This window comes from Polistes fuscatus, unplaced genomic scaffold (genome assembly GCF_010416935.1).
Source record: "Polistes fuscatus isolate 324 unplaced genomic scaffold, CU_Pfus_HIC Scaffold6, whole genome shotgun sequence".
Classification (NCBI taxonomy): domain Eukaryota; kingdom Metazoa; phylum Arthropoda; class Insecta; order Hymenoptera; family Vespidae; genus Polistes; species Polistes fuscatus.
Genome location: NW_025113140.1, coordinates 13,184,431 through 13,208,194, shown reverse-complemented (window position 1 = coordinate 13,208,194; position 23,764 = coordinate 13,184,431). Strand labels below are relative to the sequence as shown.

At 36.5% G+C, this 23,764-nt stretch overlaps 1 protein-coding gene and 1 long non-coding RNA gene across 2 annotated transcripts in view; both read right to left on the bottom strand.

Annotated features, from left to right (window-relative positions):
* Positions 1-23,764, bottom strand: part of LOC122522935 (homeobox protein extradenticle-like) — a gene marked incomplete at its 3' end in the record, with an annotated part of 35,614 nt that overhangs the window by 7,001 nt on the left and 4,849 nt on the right. The gene's annotated exons all lie outside the window — the stretch shown is intronic.
* Positions 5,349-11,519, bottom strand: LOC122522936. Its single transcript, XR_006305210.1, has 2 exons — positions 11,367-11,519; positions 5,349-5,718 (listed from the first exon to the last, which is right to left on the bottom strand). It is a non-coding gene; the product is annotated as an uncharacterized LOC122522936 (long non-coding RNA).

Genomic DNA, 23,764 nt, shown 5'->3' with positions numbered 1-23,764 from the left:
TTGATGATCGAACACTCCGAAAATATAAATTTGCGAAAAATTATTCGATCAACACGTTGGCATGCTCATGGCTTCAACGTGAATTTTTTTATTATGTTGAAATTTTGTTTACGACAGATAAAGGAAGTTGTATAATAATTGTATTCAATGCATTATTTGTGGTGATCCTCAAGGCAGTCAACGTTAGTTAATCGATTTGTTTCATTTCCATGAGAAAAAACTCTCTCGTTGGATTTTCTCTTTTTCAAAACTCGTAACTATGAAAAATCTTTGGGCGTTTCCACGAACGAGTTAGAAATAAGTTTAACGATGGGTAAAAGGGGAGAAGAAAAGAAAAAGACAAAATTAAAGACACGGTTCGCCATTAAAACTTTCATATCCGTTCTTCGTATTCCACGTCTCGTACGATGCACAACAGAAGCAGAAAAGTTTTCAGAAGAGTTAGGGATAATTAAAAATAAAATAAGTTCGGTTTCGCAATACAGTTGTCGGAGAAAAGGAAACGACCTTAGTGGGGGAAATATTTTGTTTATGACTGAAGAAGAAAATATAAAAGAAGACTGTAAAAGTTATATTGACTTTTTCTTTTTTTTTACATCGTGTTAAAAAGAGTATCGAAAATTTATCGACGATAAAACGTGTAACTCGATAGAATCGATAAATTATTTTTATTATTATTAATTATACTAAATCCGTTTGAAAGATACGAAAAAACAATTTTTTTTATCTCATTTTAAAACGTTTTTCCAACTTAAAATATGAAATTTATCCATTGAAAAGTATTTTAAATCTAAACAAAAAATGGGCTCTAAATGATTTCAATTGTTTGTGTCAACTTTTAATAAAATAACGTACACATTTGTTAATTTAATTGAACAATATTAAACTAAAGTGTTTTCCATGTATTCTAGAAAAATACGTTCACAAAAGGTTCATAATATTTAATTAAAATAGTTCACAAAGATCATTGTAATTTTTTAAACGTGTAATAAATCAACGAGAATCAAAATATTCGTTCGATTGCCATAAACACGACAATAAACTATAAATGATTTTCCATATATTCAAACAAAAAAACAATCGGAAGATAAAATAAAATCGTAAAAAAGACGACTCGAATTTATTGGAACATCTTACTAACGTAAGATATTTTTAAAAAGATCACTTGATCGAACCGGGGATCGTAAAAATAGCAATTTGAAGAAGACCATCAGCATCGAGGAAGAAAACGCATGCGGATCGATTTTAATGCATCCTTCTCGAGAATCAAGAAGAAAATAAAGAAACCAGCTAACCACGGTTTCGATGAAACGGAACGGAGAATAAGAAGGAAAAAAAAGTGGTAAAAAGATTGTAAGAATTTATTTAAAAGGGTGTCAAAAGAAATGAAACGTCTTAAGAAAATAATTTGCATAAAATTCCGTAAACGAATATGCGTGCGCGCGCGCGCGCGTTCTCTAAACTTAGAAACGACACAAGACACGACACGAGGAAGAAGCTCGACTGGGGGAGGGGTGGGGGTGGCTTACGGGCAATAATCTGGCCATTAGGGGGTGTAAGGGGCGGCCCTTTCGTGCCACGTCGAGAGGGTGGCAGCCTCCTACGGGGGTCCTTACAAGCGCGTAAACTCAGTTTTACTAGCAGTTAACATTTTACGACTCAGACGGTCTGCCTGATGTCTCTCCTTTCCTCTTTCGCTCTCTCATTCTTTCCTTTTTGTCCTCCTTTTCCGCATATTTACTCTCCCCCCCCTCTCTCTCTCTCTTCGTTCGATGCATAAGAAGTGCACGCGTGCAAATTGAACGTTTTCAAGGCTCGTTCTTAACCAAGGTTGTATTCAATATGCCACCTCGTTAAATATCAACCCGATATAATATCTGAGTGCAACTAATTCATAAATGTATACATACGTTGTTTATTTATTAAGCGATAAACATTAATATCCGAAGACTTTTCTTAAATGCAAGTATGTATCAAAAACTGAAAGATCAGCTGGCAAGATTATGGAACGTGCATCGGTATTTTGTTTATCGACTATCTCGAGAAAGTTAAAACCATCGATAGCGAATATTACATGACAGTATTGGATTAGTTATTAGACCGGAGACTAATTGAGTGACATGATACTATCGTAAAAATATGGCTCTTTAAAGATGGGTTATTTGATCCGTTCGATAGAAATCGAATATACACAAAGCTCTGTACGTTAATTGTACCCATAATTATGAAAGTGGTCTAAGTCAAAATTAAAAAAAATGAGTTTATCAGTTATTTCACATCACATTATTTTAAACTCAATTAATTCAATGTAATTTTCACGATATTGTCAAAAATGAATTATTAGATAGTGGTTGTTATTTCAACATTATATGGAATTCATTCAGTGTTCAAATTTCAAATGTAATCTTTCAAATATCTCGAAACAAGAGATATATAACTTAGACAACTTTCATAATTATGGACGTGATTGTTAATATAATTTTCCTAACGACAATGAAAAGCTAGCAACCTACCCTCGGTAAAAAAAAAAAAAGATAATAAAAAGCGCTCCCGAAAAAATAGCAATAAAAGCTATTATAACAGGACAAAGTCCTAATAAAAGAAGAAGAAGAAGACAATGAAAAATATAATTAGGGATAAATTTTCGATAGATCAAATAGTATTCAAAACGAGCTTAGCCGAGTATCGAAATTTAACGAGCAATAGGGTTGGGGTAACCAAGTCTAACTGACCCCGTAAGGTGATCCATTGATGGTGCACAAACGATTAATCGATATCCCTGACGTTTGCAAATCTAATTTCACGATCCAGTCGCTTGGAACGTAGATGCAATGAATCAGTGAATTGGATGGCGTGAGAGAGGGGTCTACAGAGGTGGAGGAATGCAAACGTTTCTAAAATATGCAACGAGCTAACGCGTGCAAGGGAGACAGAAATACGGGGAGAGAGAGAGAGAGAGAGAGAGAGGAAAACGGAGAGTAAAGTATCCTCCCTCCTCCCTTCCCTTTGCCCACCCTATCTCTCTCACTCAGTCTCGATGTCTCCCTGTCTCTGCCTTTACACCCTTCGTCGGAACAACCCTCGGGATAATTTGGATTCGTGAAGCGGGTTGAACAGTACTATAGTGTTGCAGGACGGCCGTGCCGTTGCCGTTGCTATTGCCGTTGCCGTTGCTGCTGCTGCTGCGACACTCTGTGTATTGATCTAAACGGGAAGCCGTGAAAGCAATTAAGATAAGGCACGTTAACAAAGGGTTGTCGGCCGTTCGCCTCTATCCGGTTTACGCGTTCCAGGAATATTAATAATAATAATAATAATAATAATAATAATAATAAAAAAGGGGAAAAAAAAAAAAAAAGAATGATGAGAAAAAGGTGGCGGTGAGCAAGAGGTGTGTGTATGGGTAATAGTGGGAGGTAACAATTCGAAGGATTTCATATGAAGGAAGAAGATAGTTGGTAGATAGTAGGATAGAAAAGTGCTGCTCGATTCGGCAGAAAATTTTCTGCCGAGTAAGAGAAGAGTAATAATCTCCGAAAGAAAGACAAAATTTCATTCGTCGTAGACATCTTTCGTCCTGTTAAAAAAAAAAACGTCCCTTCTTTTTTTGAAGTTATTATTTTTTCTCGTCGTGTTATCGATTGAGTCATCGTGTTAAAAAAAAACGTCTCCTTTTTTTGAAGTTATTTTTTCTCCGTCCGTGTTATCGATTGAGTCATCGAAATTGTCCTCCCCCTCCCCCCCCCCTTTATTCGTTTAACGAAACATGCGAGTCTTCTAGGCTCGTTTGAAAACAAATTTTTGTGATATCTCTTTTTTTTCTTTTCGTTTTTTATTCCTGTTTCTTTTTCTATTTTCTTCTTTTTTTAAGTATCAAATCGGTTTCACATTCTCACGCTGTTTCTAATCCGAATTGAACGCTCCCCGCCCCGCCCATGTTCGAAGACCCATCACGGGTTTGGTTTGAAGAGGGAAAAAGGGACAGGAATGATAGAAAGGACGAAATGAACGGGTATTTTAATTCGAGGGTGAATTCAACCAGCAGGGAACTTCATATTTCTCTCTCTCTCTTTCTCGTATAGTCGGAACGAAAGATAGAAAAAGAAAGAAAGAAGAGGAAGAGGGAGAGGAGGAGAAAGAGGATGAAAAGTGCCTCTGGGATATGATATCGACACCGAACTGCAAGAATATCCCCGCCCCCGCCCTCTTCCCTCCCTCCTCTTTTGATTTAGGAAGGAAATCAAACCACGAGAGATATTCTATCGCACCCGTTGATATCACCTTTCACCATCTTCCCCTCCTCCCACCCATCCCTCACCCCTCACCCCTCACTTGTCGAATACGATTCTTTTATAAACGAATACGATTCTTGGTGTTCGTGTCGAATCTTTCTTTCGTGCCGATTTCAATTACGTTTCATACGAAAAATATTAAAAACTAGAAGAAGAAGAAGAAAAAGATGGAAGTGGCAAGAGTATCATTCTACTAGGTGATAAAAAAAAAAAGGGCACGAATAATCTCTTTTTACGTGTTATCTTCGAGAACTTAGGTTTATTTCAGCATGCACATTGTTGTCAGACATCTTATCATCGTGAACTGCCTACCTACTGTTATACGCCCATTAGATACACGATTCAGAATGATATATAAAATATCGTTTGTTATTATTCCCTTGATTATTTGGATTGAGTACCTAGGAAATAGAACTATTATTTATATATTATTTGAGTATATAGGAAATTTATATTATTTATATATATTATTAAATATATTATATTATATTATTATATAAGTATATTATTTATTATTTGAGTGTGTAGGAATAGAACTATTTATTCAGTATCCATCATCATACGCGTATGGTTAAAGGTTTTTGATGCTTTCGATTTACGATTCCTCTCTATCTCTCTCTTTCTCTCTTATTCCTTCTTTTTTTTATTTTTCCACAAAAATGTACAAGTGGATTCTATCGCGTTGATCCCGTTTCAGGATAAACAGGATACACGATACACTTCATCGCCGTCGTGACTGGAAAGAAGAAGAAAAGTTCGCTTTCTTTGAAGCTATGTCAGTTTCAAGCATCCGACGAAACGACCAAAAAGTATTTTTCTCTATTTCTCTGCGTAGCTTCCTTTCTTTCTTTCTTCTCTCGCACGGTGCAAAACGATTCTAAAAGCGACACGAGAGGATGAGAGAAAATGTTTTTCCCGAGGAAGAAAGAAAGAAAGGAAGAAAGAGGAAAGATGGGAGGTGAAACGAAAAGCGGAACGGGAGGTTGGGGTTGTTTTATTCTGTTGGTACACTCAGAACTCATTGGACCGTATCTCCGGTTTCTTATTCTTTCTTTCTTTCTCTTTTGCCAGGAAGTTCCGGCGGGGCTCCTCTTTTCCGTTCACTTCAGCCATGGCTTTTCCAAGCTAACGTAAATCAAAAGTCGACGCGAAAACGCGGCCAAATGTTGAGGACAAGCGGCGCCCCCGATGTACACCGGCTGTCTGAAACGACCTCATGGTCATCGATCCTACGCTTTCATTCTTTCTTTCTTTCTTTCTTTTTTTCTTTTTATCTTTTTAATCCTTTATACTCAGCGAGAAAATGCTATTCCTTCCTTACGGTTTTTATATTTTTAATCAAATTTCAAATTACATCGAGAGGAAAAAGAGATTAAAGACGTATCTTACGAGCAGATGTTACGACAGGTGTATGTCCTCTCTCTCTCTCTCTCTCTCTCACTCTCTCTCTCTACAATTTTAATCGTAATTAACTCTTTTTTAACTAACGAGCAACCATTATCGGTAACACGAGATTAACTCTCCTCTAGGAAACTTATAATTAGTCGTATAATTTGCAATGACTACTTTGTATATTTCCAGAAAAGTAACAATAAAATTAGGAAAAATAATTTGTTACGAAAGTAGACATCAACTTAATATAATCAATCAAAATGATAGAAATATCAGTATTAGAATGTATTTGTATTATCAAATAAATATTTAATCAATTATTGACGTAATATTTCGCATCAAACCGTTATCGGTAATACGAGATGAAAGATTAGAACGAGGAATATGTTCATGACGTAGAAAAAGACACGAATTGTAAAGAAAAAAGGGGAATGAAAAGAAAAAAATCCTCCCTCTAGCACTCTCCTCGTTGTTCTTTCGGTCGCACAGTTGCAACACTAGCAAGGAAGGAAGGAAGGAAGTAAAGAAAAGGGATGGAACAACAAAATGGGGATGGCGATCGCGCGGAACAGGAATAAAATTTTACGGCCGCGAAATCGCCCAATAATTGTTACGGCTCGCCTTGATCGCGTAAAACACGTCGTAAACGTCGAAAGGGGACGCAACAGACCCCACCCACCCCCCGTCTTAGTCAACGGGAAATTACTTTTGGCTACCCTTACCCTTACCTTTGCCCTTACTCCTACTCCTGCCTCCTCCCTTCGACAACTACTTTACTTTCATCTTTCCACTTTTTCCGTGATACCTTACGTTCGACATTTTACCGCATTATCACGGATGATGCTGCGTTTGCGTCTTCATCCCTTCTATACGCGTATTCTTTCACATATCTGTGTGTGTGTGTGTGCGCGCTTTTGCTTTCATTTTTCCTACCATCGCACTTTTATCACTCACAAGAAACGAATTTTCGTATCAGCACGTCATAAAATCATACGTAGACAGAACGTAATTTCGTTGACAAAAAAAAAAGGAAAAAAAAAACAGAAAGTGAAGTGGGTGAGAGGGGAAATTCATTTTCTGTTGAAAATTATCTTCCGAGTTTAACCTGTATCTTTTTTCTTTTTTTTCTTTCTAGCTTTCTTTATCTTTCTTTCTCTATCTTTTTCCATGGTGTTTTCCCATGGACCATCGAGGAACAAAGAGAAGAAGGGGGAGAACAACAACAGCCACGATAACTCAACGCTCTCTGTCTCTCTCACACTCTCTGTGGTTACCACGAGCGAGACTGGTAATAAAAGCGACTCTAATAAAGTTACCAGTCGCTCTTTACAAGTACATAGAGGGTGAGGAACCCATCGGAGGGAGGAGGAGGGGGAGAGCTCTCGTTTAAAACACCCTCCTTCTCGTCGTTTACGCGACTACCGAACCTTAAAACGTTATCCAAATATTTATCGATAATCGTAAGAATCCCCTCGAGAACAATGAAATTTTAAAAATGTACGAAAATACAATACTACATTTTTAATTTGATCACACCTACGCAACATTTATCTTCCTTTATCTTTGTTTTATCTCTCTCTTTCTCTGAACAAAATAGCGAATAAAAGTTCTTACATTTTACTTATTCTTCGTTTCAATCACGAAACTATATCAAGGAGAACGATCACAGTGTTATAAATGTGTTCTACGTATATGCAGTACGAAAGGATGATTTCTATTGCCACTAGAGAGCGCGTCGATTCGATGGGTCAGATTTTATAAATATATATAGTTGTACCACACATAACCCACACAAAAAAAACAACACACACACGTACTAATTCGATGGGTTAGATTTTTCAAATATATATAGTTGTACCACACACAACACACACACAAAAAAACAAAACACACACGTACTAAAATCTAAACACCCGAACACCAGTGCCGCCCTAGTGGAGAATTATCGTACCCGATGTTTCCTCATTTTCAATGACACAAATTCGACGAAAACGTGTATCTCGATCGTTCTCCTTATATATAGGCGCTTCGTGGTTTCAATATTAATTATTAGATACATATTCTAACTTTTTTTGTATTGCTTTTTGTTTTTATTAATAGAAAAAAATACAATTGTTCGAAGTATAATTTGTATTGCAAATGTTCCGCAATGTTTTAGATTGGAATATTCCAACTAATGAAATATTTCTAATCAGTTTTATTCGTTAACAATCGAAATGTAATATTCCGATATAAAACGAATCCGCTACTAGAAATCTAATTTGATCCTTGTATTTATATCATCTCATCATCTATTTTCTGGTTAGATTCATTTCCTATTGATAGAATTCGTCTTGAATACGATAAATTTCAAATTCCATTTCTCTCTCTCTCTCTCTCTCTCTCTCTCCTTTCTCTCTTACGGAATTTAAACTCGATACGGTTGACTTGACAGCCAGTCCATGTAAGCTGGGTGCGGATAACTACGCCAAGAGTTCTAGCTGGATCTTTTAATGAAACGCGGATGTTGGAGAAAGAGAAAGATAGATACAATGAAAGAGAATGTACTAGTATACGTGGGTGTAGGTGTAGATGTGTGTGCGAAAGAGAAAGAGAGAACTAGGAATGCAGCAAAATGGTCCAGCAGCGTGCTATGTACTCTCTCTTCAACACATTGAATCTACTGTATGGACCAACTACTCTCTCTAGGTTGGGTTTCTTGATGCACACACACAAATACGCAAACCTAACTACGTGAGAGTAGGAGAGTTAGTTGTACGAGAGAGAGAAAGGAAGGAAACCGAGAGGAAATAGAAGAAGAGAAAGCATTCCTTCAGAATATATGTACGAGTTTGTAGAGGAAAGAGGAGACGAGAGGAGAGGAGAAGAGAAGAAGAAGAAAGAAGAAGAAGAAAGAAAAGGGGGCAAAGGGGGATGCTGGTAGAGTATTTCCTGGCAAATTAAGCTTCTCGCTTCGACTTCGTTATTGAAGCGTTGCATCTGGAGAATCCTCGGAGGAGTCCTCTCCTGGTAGAATCCTCAAGCTCCTTCGCTGAACCAAGAGAGGAGGATCCGATGACTTTTCTAGCAGCTTGTAGAGAACATTTTCTCTTCTATTTCGGTCATTTATTAAGTTGCTTACGTATGAACTGTCGGATTTTCAAGTGAATATATTATAAAACTACATATCTTTTTTCTAAATCTGTTTATTTAATCCAATTCAACTCTATTTGCTTCGATACAACACTTTACCCAACTAGATGCATTTTAATGCATTTTAATGCATAGATGTTCGTCTTCGAGAAATTCGAATCTTTAGTATCAATGAACTCTGATATGGAATTTTTCAGACTGTCCTCATTTTTAGACTGTTCTAAATGTTTACAAAAGAAAAGTAAAAGTTACTTTATCGAAAGATCCGGTGAATAAGAGGATGGATGCTACAAAATTTCATATAATAATTTATTTGTAAAAAATCTCGTAAACGAAAACAGGGAGACAAACACTCGCGTGTAAAAAAAAGAAAAAAAGAATCCGACATTTCATATGCACCAACCAACCTAATAGAATTCTCGCGAGTCGGGCTTGTTAAAATCGAGAGGGAAAACAAAGAAGAAGAAAAAAAAATAAAATGAAAAATCGTCAAAAAGGAATAATAACATAACATGAGACAGGATACGAACTGCATGATGTGAATTACTATTTTTTTCCTTTTTCCTCGAAACTTCACGGACGTCATCCTAAGAAGGATGATAAGAGAGAAAAGGAAAAGGAAAATGAAAAGGAAAAAACGTGATGGTATTAATAAAATGTTGCGCAAAGCTACGGAAAAAGAGAAAGAGAGAGGGGGAGGGTGAACGGTGGAAAAAGAAATTCTTATTGCCTGGTAAGTCCGGCATTTTCCGCAATATACAGCACAGGTGTACCGAATGTGTGCCCCGTCGTCGTCGTCGTAGTCGTCGTCCTATATACACGCCCTTTTTCTTTCTCTTTTCTTCAACTCAACTTTACGAATGGCGGCAGCGGCGACGGCGGCGGGGGAGGAGGAGGAAGAGGAGGGTAGAATAGCAGAGAAAAAGAGGTCCGCCGGTTTCTGTGCACGCGCGTGTATGCTTGCTGGTCAGAATTCGACCCTTCGACCCTTCTTTCTTTCATTCTTTCATTCTTTCCATCTCTATTTCTCTCGAAAAGTATCGAACATAACTCGAGAGAAAAACGTATTCTCCGAAAATATACCATAAGTATATACAGTTTGCTTAGGTAGGAAGCAAGCACACGTTCGTTCCTCGCGAATGGAAAATTCAAAGAACTTTTAAGACAGAAGGATGGAATAAGAATCGATTAAATAAACAACGGACGAGTCGGAAGGCATGCAAAGCAAACGATCTACAGTTTTCGTTTTCCTTTTTTTAACGAGAATGGTATTTTCGAAGAAGAATTTTCGAAGCTACGACTAACGAACACGTACCAACCACCATAGCAAACGATCTAGAGTTCTTTTTTTTGTTTTTTACGAAAATGGTGGTACTTTCGAAGAAGAATTTTCGAAGCTTAACGATTGCTATCAACAAACGTACCAACCAACCAACCAACCAACCAGCCAGCCAACCACCATAGCAACGTTAACATAACTCCTCCTCTTCCTCTTGTTCCTCTTGTTCCTCTTCTTCTTCTTCTTCTTCTTCTGATTCTGGTTCTTCTTTCGTTGGAACGCAACGAAACGCCCACGCGAAAGCTCCAACAACGTGGACATTATCGACTGGAAAATAAATCTAGCTGCTGCCGTTGGTGGTTTTCGTTCCGTTCGTTCCCCAAGTCCGACGGGCGAGCAGCAGCAGCAGCAGCAGCAAACACCGTAAGAAAAGAATCGGGCTGCGTTTTTTCCCGTTATTTTATCGACGTTATATAAATCCTCGAGATCTTCGTGCGCGTTTTTCGTTCGAGGGAGGGGGAGAGGGAAAGAGGAAAAAGAGAAAAGAAACGAACGGAAAAAAAGGGAGAAAGACAAAAATAATAATAAAATAAAAAAAAGAAAAGAAAAAAAAATAAAAAAGAAAAAGAGAAGAGAGAAGGAAGGAATCCGTCCTTTTTCCGCGAGTAGTCGAAAGTATGGGATGGGGTGGGGTGTGGGGTGGAGAAAGGGCGCACGCTCTCTAGGGGTGGGGGTGGGGTGGGGGTGCGGAGGCAACGTGGCGTATTGATCGAGTGGCTCTCGCGTCGACCAACACGCGGCTGAGTTTCTGAGTCGGTGAGAACGCGCCACGCACCCACACCATCTCCCTCACCCTTTTTCTAACCACCCACGTTATTATACATATACGTTTCCACCATATACCCACCTACGTGTATATAAGTTCATATATATATCTAACATACCAACCACACATCTACAACCAATCACACACGCACGCAATTCTATATATTTACCAGGTCTTCTTTTATAAGGACTTACCAACCGAGTTGCCCGGCTGACTCGCGAATAAATAAACTTAAGAGAAAGAGAAAGAGAAAGAGAAAGAGAGAGAGAGAGAGAGAGAGAGAGAGAGAAATAGAGATAAGCCTGTGTTCAAATTTATTTCGATTCGTTTTTATGAAATTCCATAGAACGTCATAGAAAAGAAATTAACAAAAAATAAGAAGACCGAAAGAGAGAGAGAGAGAGAGAAAGAGAGAGAGAGAGAGAGATTCAAAGAGTGTGTCTACTTCTCTGCGTATATGATGCATGTGCGTTTACGTATGTGAGAGAGAAAGAAAAGTCAGTGTTAAAATTAATTTCGATTCGTTTTTCTGAAATTCCATAGAACGTCATAGAAAAGATACTAGATTAACAAAGAAATAAAAAGATTGAAAGACAGATTCAAGAATATCTCTACCTCAGCGTATGCGTATGTATGAATGTGTGTGAGAAAGAGAGTGAGTGAGAAAGAGAGAGGGGGGGAGGAGAGAGAGAGAGAGAGATGGAAGAGATGGTCAGAAAATAACTTTGGTCGTCGCATTCGAACGGTATGCGAGGATGCTGATAGAAGTAAGCTTACCACGAACGTAACGATGCAATGCGACCAGACTTCCTAAGGAAAATCTCTAGAGTGCATTCACGCAAATACATTAAACGATTCATCTGATACGATGTTGAAAATCTTTTTTCTCTAATTGACGACGCATAAATGTCGATGAACGTTGTAAAAGAAAAAAAAAAAAGAAAAAAAGATCTATACTTACTTAACTTCACCTGCATCTTATTTATAGAAGTTGTTTCAAGATTTGATTACATTCGTGTTAAAAAAAAAAAAAAGAAAAGAAAAAAAAAGATTTATCGTCCTGCTATCAGGACGAAGATCGTTATTTTTCCTTGATAAAGATAATGCGTATTATATATAAATAAATTTGTTATTTAGACGCGAAATATTGACGTCGTTGTTTAATAAAATAAAAAAAAAATAAAAAAAGAGTAAAGGATAGAAAAAAGAAGGGCGGGGGTGGATTTGGGTTTGATATTCTTCGATGTGTCCGAAGGTAGTGAACATTTTGAAACTCTCTTTCTCTCAAAAAAGAAAAGGTCTCTTAGTCTCCCGCTGAGTTTTACCACTCGAAGTCCACCATCATCTCTTCTTCTTCTTCTTCTTCTTCTTTTTTCTCTTCCCCTTTCCTTTCATATTTCTTACGTTAATCCTTCAAATTTTAACATCAGACTCGGATGGGCCAATGTCGTACGTAAATTTCGTCGTACGTACAATCTTCTTCTTATTTAGTATAGAAAAAATGAAGGAAGAAGTAGAAGGAAAAAAAAACATAAGAAAATTTTCCAAGAGTTTCATTTTCGTTTCATATAATTCCCATATGTGTCGTAGAATTCGTTCATGTCTCCTCCTCGCGTATAAAACTACTACCACCACCATACGAGGAGGAGGAGGAGGAGGAGGAAGCTACTACCCTCTTCCTCTCCTCTTCCCCTCTTTCGCGAACTTCATCTTTTTATCCTGAGACCGACCCCTCGATTCGATTTCCAACTAACGAGAACGATACATCGTATATCACATATACCGTGGGAAGAAGAAATTCGCATCAGAAGTTATTATTACTTGTAAAACTTGGCGAATAAGTTCTTACACGCCTTCTTATCGGTTTCCCTTCTATCATCTCGAATTCGCGATAAAAAAAGAAAAATAAATAAATATTACGGCGAACGAAAAGCTCGTGCTTTCAATTCTGTTAAAAATGTTTACTTCGAAAAATTGCACATAAAATGGATTAGTTTTTTTTTTACTGTGGAAATATTAATTGAAAAAACTGCACGAACTTTTACTTCACCCTGATAAAGAAAATGATCAAATAAAACAAAACAGGATCGTCGTATTCAGAGTGAAAGATCAAAAACGTCTATCTTCTTCCACTAGATCTAACGAAGCCGTAAAAATCGGATCGAAGATGAGAGAACACAGTTTCCAAAGAGAACAGAGAGAGTTATCCGTCCCTGAAGAAGGGTGGACCCTTCACTGCTGTCGGCTCAGTTTCTCTCCTTCTCCTTCTCTCTCTTTCTCTTTCTCTCCATTACTGCTGCTGCTGCTGCTGCTGCTCACGGGGTTGGAAAAGCGTTCGATAACAAATGGTGGAAAAACCACCGACAGAAACAACGAGGATGAGCTCGCCTCGACGCCATTTCTCAAAATCGTTGAAATGAACTCGTCGTCATATACATACTTGCATAATAAAAGACTCATTTTCATCGCAATCAAATTGATATCCAATTACTTTTATATTAATAATGATGAGTAAGTAACTTTAAATATTAGGAACACGACAAAATTTATATTTTCTTTTACTATAATTTACAACAACAACAACAACAAAACATATATAATGGTACCACGTGACAAGACTCAGAACAATGATCAATACGCAAACCAACATTACATTATTTGACATTAATATTAACAATTAATTTTACCAAACGTATATACGTGTCCATAGCATTCAAAGGGTTAAGTATTTAAGAAACAAAAACTAAATAATAATTCTTGTTATAGAACGTGATTTAGTAAAACCTCATTAATAAATCATAGAGAAAAAGAAGGGAGGGGGGTATCAGAACAATAATCAATACGCAAACTAACATTACATTATTCGACATTAATATTAACAATTAATTTTACCAAACGTATATACGTGTCCATAGCATTCAAAGGGTTAAGTATTTAAGAAACAAAAACTAAATAATAATTCTTGTTATAGAACGTGATTTAGTAAAACCTCATTAATAAATCATAGAGAAAAAGAAGGGAGGGGGGTATCAGAACAATAATCAATACGCAAACTAACATTACATTATTCGACATTAATATTAACAATTAATTTTACCAAACGTATATACGTGTCCATAGCATTCAAAGGGTTAAGTATTTAAGAAACAAAAACTAAATAATAATTCTTGTTATAGAACGTGATTTGATAAAACCTCGTTAATAAATCATAGAGAAAAAAGGGGGGAGGGGTGGGGGTATAGAAATGTTTAGGTTAGCGAAGAAGCCTCTCATAAACGAGGACGATCGTAGACACGTAGAAAAAGACGCGACGCGTAGTGTTTACTTTATGCAGAGAAGAATAAATGTTAAGGGCGCGTATGGAAAGAAGAGAACGGGGCCGGGTTTCGCGGCTGCCGAGACATTTTTCTCGTAGCATCCAGTGGTACATGCATTATGCATGCAACCGAACTGGCGAGAGAACCTGGAGGCTGCGGCGGACTCCTCCTTACGCGTCGAGAATTCCAAATTTTTCTTCCTCCTGTTTGCAATAAAGAAAGAAGGAAGAAGAGAAGAAGACGGCCATTTTCGAGGCCGCCTTCGAAACAGAAACGTTCGCACCTCGAATAAAAATAATTCTCTCCCCACTCGTACTTTTTCTCACGCTCCGAACACACACACACACAGAGAGAGAGACACGCATACACTTTTATTCTGCCTTTTCTTGCTTTTCTCTTCCGCTTCTTAAAATACTCGAAGAAGAGGAAGAATAAGAAGAAAAATCCTACTTCACCTACGTGCTGAAAACGCTTCCAATTTATTCGACCAGAGAGAAAAAAGAAAAAAAAATGTATGCGAACGCAAACTCGACTGATTATTTTTTATGAAACATTCATTTGAACAATACCTGCGTTTATTTGGTACGACGTTGACCGACAACAAAGTCTTACGTGTTTTACCTATAGATAATAATTCTGATATAAGATTAGATACAAAACAACATAGAAACACCGGTCTCAATGTGTTAATTATAAATTCAACTCAATTGGGAGAATAATCGAAAGAATTAATAAATGTGTCGCAGGGAAGTTGGACAAGGGAAGAATTTAGAACGTTATTTCGATCTTATTGAACGTTTCGTCCCTTCATCGGGACTTATTCAGCAACTGGAATTTTATTATGACTTATTTTTAAAAATACATATTATAAAAAAACATTTAAAGATAGTTATTTAATTTAATTAGTTGTTTACCGCGTTCAAAAAATAAAATTATTAATAAAAGTGTCACAGGGAAGTTGGACAGGTTAAAAATCTTTTAGAACATTATTTCGATCTTATTGAACGTTTCGTCCCTTTTATTGGGACTTCTTCAGCAACTGAAATTTTATTAGGACTTTTTTGAAAAATACATATTATAAACATTTAAAGAAAGTTATTTAATATTACCTCGTATCGTTAAAGTTCAGAGTCTTTTACATATTATTACAAAAAGACATACATTCTTATATTTTTTAAATAATAAACAGTAATTAACAAAGAGTTTCAGTTGCTGAAGAAGTCCCAATGAAGGGACGGAACGTTCAATAAGATAGAAATAACATTCTAAAAGTTTTTAACCTGTCCAACTTCCCTGTGACACTTTTATTAATAGTTATTTAATATTACCTCGATCGTTAAAGTTCAGAATCTTTTACATATTATTACAAAAAGACATACATTCTTATATTTTTTAAATAATAAACTGTACTTAACATTTACAAATCGTTATATCCTAAAACTGTTATATTCAAACACGTAATCAAAACAATACTGATTCAATCTAGATTAGTATCTAATAGTCTAGGTATCCTCCAACTTCCAACTTCCCTGCGACACATTTATTATTCATTTTATTTTTGAACGCGATAAATAACCAATTGACTCGAAAGAATGTTTCTCATTTTAACATTTTAAGAATCGATCCGTAGATCCTACTTTTCATTAAAATAAATCTTACAGAATGATAATAAAACAATAATATCGTATAATTAAATTGAATTGTCATGAAAAAAAAAAAAAAGAAACATTTCGATAATCGTGAACCGAAATTTGATGTAAATAAAAAAAAATGTAATCCCCCTCCCCCAAACCGTGTCTACTTCTCTTTCCTTAGTTTTCTCCGAGCTATCAAAAATAGTCCGATCGCAGGAGCGTGCCAGAGAGGACAGAGTGCCCCGCACACTCGAAAACATATTCGAGGGAGTATAACAGGAACTCTCCTCCTCTCTTTCTCTCCTACGGCAGACACACGGGACCTGTTGCTGTCGAGTTTACGGTGTTTTTACGAGCGACGTTACAACGAGCCCTGAGTACGGGGGTTGGTTGAACGCGTACCCTCCGCGCGGAAACGATATCGTTCTCCTCATTGCCGACACCTATGAAGAGAAAACGAGAGAGAGAAAGAGAGAAAGAGAAAGAGAGAGAGAGAGAGAGAGAGGGAGAGAGAGAGGGGGGAAGAGAGAGGAAGGGAAGCGACGATTTGTCGAACGTATTTGTGCGATGAGACGAATAACCTTGAAACCTTCTCATTCATTTTCCAACCAAAATTACAACTAACCCCTCCGAACAAAAATTCTCATTTCTTCTTCGAACTTATTCGAACAAATTTTCTTTCTTATAGTTAGTACATGTAAACCTTCCTAGAAAATGCTGTATATGAGACCTAGAATTAATTATTTTCAAGTAATTTAATTTTAAAATATGTTAAGCAATTATTGCGTTATCCTCCAGTGCCGTAGAAGTACAATGCTGTACCAAGATTTTCGTAATTTTTTGTGTTAAAGGATGTCGTGTTATGGGGGGGCTACTACCTGTAGTAGGATAAAATCAAGCCGATTGCGTAAAACCGGTATAAAGAAAGGTTTTGTAGATAATACAAACGTAAGTACACATAAGAAAGAAAGGAAGATAAAGATAGATATATGTATATATAGTAAAATAGTTGGTGTATTTCGGAGATCTTTCGAGAATATCCGACATGAGCCGGTAGTGCGAGATAACCCAGAGCGAATTTCTTCGAAAGGGATATAAGAAGAGGCAAGAGTTTTTCCAGAGATCGAAGAGAGATCGAGAATCTTACCCGTCGGTAATCAGAAAAGGTTTGCTGCTTGAAGAGAATAAAGAAGAGGAGGAGGAGGAGGAAGAGGTGGGAGGTGGGAGGAAAAGAAATGGGGTAGGAGATAGGGATGGTTAGATTTTCGATGCCGCTGAGACAGCTTTGCTTGCGTGCAACTCGACTTCCTTCGAGGATAGGAATGGAAAAAGAGAGAAAGAGAAAGAGAGAGAGAGAGAGAGAGAGAGAGAGAGAGAGAGAGAAGCAAGTGGTAAGTTTTGCGGTAGTTTCGAAAAGTTTACCTTCTTCTTCCTTCTCCTCCTCCGACTCGGCTTCGAGACTTTCGAACTTGTACGGAGTTTTCTTTCGCGCAATTAGAAGTTCCCCTGTTTTATTCATAACTCTAACGCTTCTCTCTTCCTCGTTCCTTCGTCTTTTAAGATAGAGAGAGGAAGAGAGGAGAGGAGAGGAGGAGAGGAGGAGAAGGATGTACCGGCCGTTTCTTCGTAACGCGCAAAACTCAAAGACCACCGCGGCGAAGCACAAGTCGCGCACGGTTCATGAATTTTAATGAAATCTCGAGCCGGAGATCGGAGCTTCGTGTTTCGTTCTTCCCTTCCCTTCTCTACCCTTTTCTCTCCTCTCTCTATCACATACAAATACACACGCACACTCTCTATATCTTGTTCTTGTTTTTCTTCTTCTTCTTCTTCTTCTTCTTCTTACATTTTTATCTTACGTACTACTACTCTCCAATTGTTTTGCAAAGGATCACACGATTTTGATGATAAGATTCGATACTTCTTTTTAGGACTTCTACTAATTTTCCTTTTTCTTTTTCTTTCATATTTTGTTAACAAATATCTGATATATATATATTATATTTACAATAAAATGAAATGTAAATGGAAGAAATGATTCGTCTGCTGGTTTGAGAAAAATATTATTATCGTGTTTGTAAGAAAGCAATAAGGAAGGAAAGAGGACAGGAGGACAAGAGGAAAATATCCATCTCGTTCATAGAGAAGTCTATAGGCGATGAAAAGAGCCTAACGATCCCCAACACTCGATGAGCTTCTCTCCACGGCCCATGCAATCTCCATAGCATTACCATACGATTAAAGAATACCTGCCCTTGGCGCGCGTTCTACGGGGTCCTCTGAGTACTCTCTCCTCGGCAGTCTTCCAATTAGCTTCTCTTACCTCCAAAAAAGATTCTTTTTCTTCTCTGTGTATGTGTACATATATATCTGCGTGTATGTGTCTCTTTCTCCCTCTCTCTTTCTTTGTTTCTTATGTATATGTTTCAACATTACGACGAAATGAGAGAGAAAGAGAGAGAATATTTCGAGATTTCGTATAATTAACTTTACTTTTCTTTTATTTTCTTTTTTATTTTATTTTTAATGTGGTCAATCTCGCAAAGCCTACTAATAATAAACTTAGAATTTAATGAATGCATTTACGGTTGTCCTTCTTTATTTAAGTACACTTTCTCTCTTTTCTTTTATCTCTTTGTTACATAATGTACCGATAATTATGCTAGTTACGTAGAGTCCAAAAATCATGTTAATTTATTTTATTTTATAGTGATAAATAATTTTAATATAAAATAAATTGTACTATTGTTGGTTAACTCGCATTAGTCCAATTGTCGTAATTATCGACACAGTATATCTAATTTAAAAAATTGAATTAATTGAACATCATTGATCGTAACATGGGGTCACCTGTGACCGACAATTATTCTTTCAATGAGGGGTCCCCCCATAAAAGTTATCCAAGATCAGCGTTGCTAAATTGTTTTATATATTATCTTTAAATGAACTGAACTCTAAGAAAAATCATATAATAGTGAACATTTTATGAATCTTTTTTTTTTTCTTTTTGAATTTGTTAAAACAACAAACATCGAACACAATAGACCAGAGAAATGGTTATCAATTCTTATGCCATATCGAAAGAGACCGACACGTGAGTTGCACGTACAGGAGTCAAGAGGGCTTATATTGTACGATACTTCTCCACCTTCTCTCTCCCCTCTCCCTCTCTCTTTCCAACACGGTTTACGAGCTTATTTTACTGGATTTTTATGATATAACGTACCCGCACCTAGTCCGAGAGCCTGAAGTTTATAGGTTTGCGAGATTTTATCGTGGCGTAACGTATGGTTTGTTAAATCCAACCTCGCACACAATCATCCAACATACACACCAAGAAAACGATCATACGTGTAAGTTCTTATACGTGTATACATGTATTTATATGTACACGTACGTGTAAATACACTAATACATGGATCTGTAAGTACGAGGAAATCCGCAAAACGTCTCTCTCTCTCTCTCTCTCTCTCTCTCTCTCTCTCTCTCTCTCTCTCTCTCTCTCTCTCTCTCTCTCTCTCTCTCTCATCGACGTCGCGACGCTGGAAACACGTTTATCGTTCGGTACGACAACTTATGGGGGTACAGTTCGCGATTATTTTTCGAGAATCGACTTTCCTTAGAGGCAAACACTTCGATTTACTTCGTTAACGAGATGAAAATAAAATAAAGGCCTTACATACGTCCAGAGATTTCCAAATATCGAGTTTTGTTTTTTAACAGATTGTTGTTCTCTATAGTTTTAGGCTTATTTCTGTGAAAGTCGATTGCAAAAATTCCCCATAGATCCATAGTTATGGTAGAAAATGTGACTGCCCGACGAGAGTTTGGTGCATGCAGATAGGTGTGTTTTGTTTGGGATACTTAAAACTTTAAACGCGTTTTTCTCGAAACTACTTTTTCCGTCACGGTCTGCAAGATAACTCATACAGTTTTTAATAATGTTTAATGCGATTTATTTTTTAAATATTTGAAATCGTTTTCTCTATAGTTCTGTCAAGTGCCGGATTTAGGATATTTTTATTTAAAAATTTGATAAAAATAATGAATGTGTAAAATTTATGACGTAAAACGCATAATTTTGTTTTTAAACTGTCATAAATTGCTAAATTTTCGGAAATTCAAAATTCCGGCTCGACAGACTATAACTACAATATTATTTTACAAGAATTTTTCTAAATTTTGTACATCAATTAACATTTACTGGAGATATGATGCCGACCGTGGAGCAGTCTTTTTTTTCTTAGTGTTGTGGATCACGTGATTTTTTATGTAGTAATTTTTATAAAAATAAAGTAAAATAAAATTTGTTATAAAGTTTAAATACCTATAAACAATGTGTATTATTTAATATTATTAATTTCTATTGTTGAAAGAAACTTTGATATAACGTGAACCATAAATTCGAAGATTTTGCATTGATAATTTGCTCCAAAAATGTATTCGCGGAAAAAGATATTTTAACGAATGAAAAAAAGTACAACAAAAAATAATACAGATCTTTAACCATTTGACTGTTATAGACGCACATATGCGTTTGGTAAAAGTTATTAATAATAATGTTAAATAATGTAATGTTCGTTTGCGTATTGATTATTATCGATCAACGTAAACAATTGCATTAAAAATAAACTATTACCTAAACACTTCAAAACACTTCAGCTAAAAAGTATTCAGCATTGAAGAAAGGGTTAAAAACATCAACGATAGATAGAAAAAAAAAGTATCGAAATGGAAGATCCTTATTTCAGATAAGTTTCGTTCGGAGTTCGATTTAAGATTAGATTTTATTCCTTGAATCAATTAAAAAGTTAAGAATAAGAATAAAAGGAATGGTAAGACGCGAGGGCGAAGACCATGACGGGGAGGAAAGTGCAGTGCAGGGGTGGGGGGATCACTTCCGGTCAGTAACTCCATGCGAATAAAAGGGACACGACTTATCCGAGTGGAATACATTCTTAGCATTATAGTAGTTGCATAGTCGAATGCTAATTCTCATTCGAATCGTTAAATTCTCTGTTTGTATATTTATTCGCCATGTTTGCTTCGCGTTATTCTCATTTTCTCGAACGTTGAGATGTTCGTAAAAACATTCGAGTAGTATTATGATAAAACGATCACCACGAGACATATACCCACGTACTTTAAATACACACACTCACACCACACACAGACACACATCCTAATAAATGTAGAGTAGTGGTTTAATCTCACGTTCCCTTAGAAATTCTTTCGTAATAAATCAACGGACAATGCAAGAACGGCTTCGAATCGGACAAATCTCGTTAGCCGAGAAGAACCAAAGAAGTTCGAATCTCGAGAGAGGAGGAAGGCCGGTTCACCTTGGCTGCTGTTGCTGTTGCTGCTGCTAGAACCCCATCTGCATGTGGGGACTGGACGTATGTGATGGAAAGAGAGAAGAAATACAAAAAAAGAGAGAGAGAGATAAAAAAAAAAGAAAACGAGTAGAAGCTAGGGGAGCGACATTCCAAGCAAAGTTGAAATGAGTGGCGTCATCTCTTGGAAAATCGAAAGCTCCTTTCTCTCTTTATATTTATCTTTTTCTTTCTCTTTATCGAGTTAATAATAATAATAATAATAATAATAATAATAATAATAATAATAATAATAATAAAGGGGAAAAAATATTTTAGTAATTATCTTCGAACGGGAGAGAAGATAATACGCCCTTTAGACTCGCGCTTTAATCGAACATTTATTTTCCCCTACAGGGTGGCCCAAAAATCACTAGACCATTACGAGATGATGATGTGATGGCGAACAAAATGGTAGACCCAAATTGTGAAGGATCATGATTCTACAAAATTCATTTCAAATCATTTTCAATAAATATATATTTATTCTTTGTAGAATAATACGCGTTAAATTGTAATACGTAAAATGGGGTTTTATTACATTTTTAAATGGTCTAGTAACTTTGTGGCCATCTTGTACAAGCATACATACATTTTATCAGCAAACGAACCGGACGATGTTTTAAATGTAAGAAAACGATTAACGGAAAGAAAAATACCAGAAAATATATAATTATTGGCAACTAACGATATAATAACTAAACGATGTAACGATTACTATATCCTCTCGTTGTTATTATTATTAATAATATTACAAAGTATGTTATTGAGACGTTCATAACGCGAAAGGAAAGATACGTAATATAAGGAAAAATCTTTCGATTGGTTTTAACGTTATCAACTTTTTTGGTATCCTTTGAAAGACATCAACGTGAGATAAAAAAGGCGATAAAGTTCTCTCTCTCAAAAAAAAGAGAAAAGAAAAAAAAAAGAAAAAAAAACAACAATAACAACAAAGAATAAGAGAAAGAGGAAAGGAGGAGAAATGGTCGTAAAGAATGCAAATAATGATCTCCCCAACAATATATCGGTGTAGGAATATGTATATATATAGTAGGGCCCAAGGACCATTGGAGCCCTTAGGGAGCCGCCAAGAGGGAAAGTTGTGCCGCAAAGAGAACAAAATCGCAAAAAAACGAATAAAATACGTAAAGGAATGCGAAACGAAGTTCTCTTTTTCTTTTTCATTGGTCCAGCAACACGAGAAGTTCTCTCTTCGAAGGATCCTCGAAAAGGATCAGAACCTTGTTCACCTATATATATATCTTTTCTCCTCTCTCTGATACTACCTACACCACACACACACGCGCGCGCGCGCGCGCACACACACACACACACACAATATACGAAAGAAATAAAAATAATCGAATGAATCGAGAAAGGAAGGAATAATAATACGCAAGATCGTCCGATTGCTTTTAATTAAAACCAGTAACCCGTCCAATTAGCTCGTTAAACGTCGTTACTGATCGATCGATTCAATTTATTGATCGAACAAATCTGAATCATCGGAGTTCGATGACCTCGATTGGACATTTTTATTTTTATTTTTTTATTTTGTTTTTTTTGCTTCTTTTTTTTTACTAAAAAAGGAAACAAGAAAAGTGTCAACAGTAAAGAGAGAAAAAGTGAAATCGCGTACGCTTATTACAACGAAATAGAATTACCGTTGGCCGTAGTCCAAATCGAGTATGGATTTTTAATTGTTGCACCGGAACTCGACCACGTTAACGTTGTTTTAAAGCCGCGAAATCGGAGTTAACTAGCGCGATGCGACTATTTTTTTCTTTTGCTTTTTAACAAATCGAATTCCACGTTTTCGCGTATGTTTTACCCTCTTTCTCATTTCTTTTACGTACTTTAACAATTAAATTTCTTTTCTCTATGTCTACGTATCTCTCTCTTTTTTAATTTCTTTTCTTGTTAATCGAGATCAAAGAGCATCGAGGCGTAAGCGTGAACTCGTGAACTTTAGGGGGAAGTGAAGTATCATTCCTATCATTCCAACAAAAAAAAAAAATAAAAAAAAATAAAAGAAGAAGTTCGTGCTGGAGTAAGGGTATCAAAGATGAGAGAAAGGGAGAAAGAGAAAAAGAACGAAAGAGAGAAAGGGATTAGAAGTTAGTTCGAGAAGGTAGGCCAAAGAAAATCCCATGGATTTCTAGGGGGAGTATCTTTCTATCGTGGTCCTCCTCCCACGGGAAATCGAGACGAAGCGAAAAGAGGGTTTATCCAAAACGGCTTTTTTTCTTTCTTTCTTTCTTTCTTTCTATCTTTCTATCCTTCGGACGAAAGGAAAGATCAGTGGCAGTGTCAAACGAAGAAACTCGAACCAGCTCGACCGTGACAAATCGAGACCACTCGTCGTCGAGAGTCGTTGTCGTTGAATAAATCAAATAAATATCGACGTTAACTCGATCGAAAGAAATTCTAATAGAAAATCGTAATAAGAAGAAATAAAGAAAAAAAGAAAAAAAAAAGAAATAACGGGGAGAGGTAGAGAGTAAAGTAAGAGAA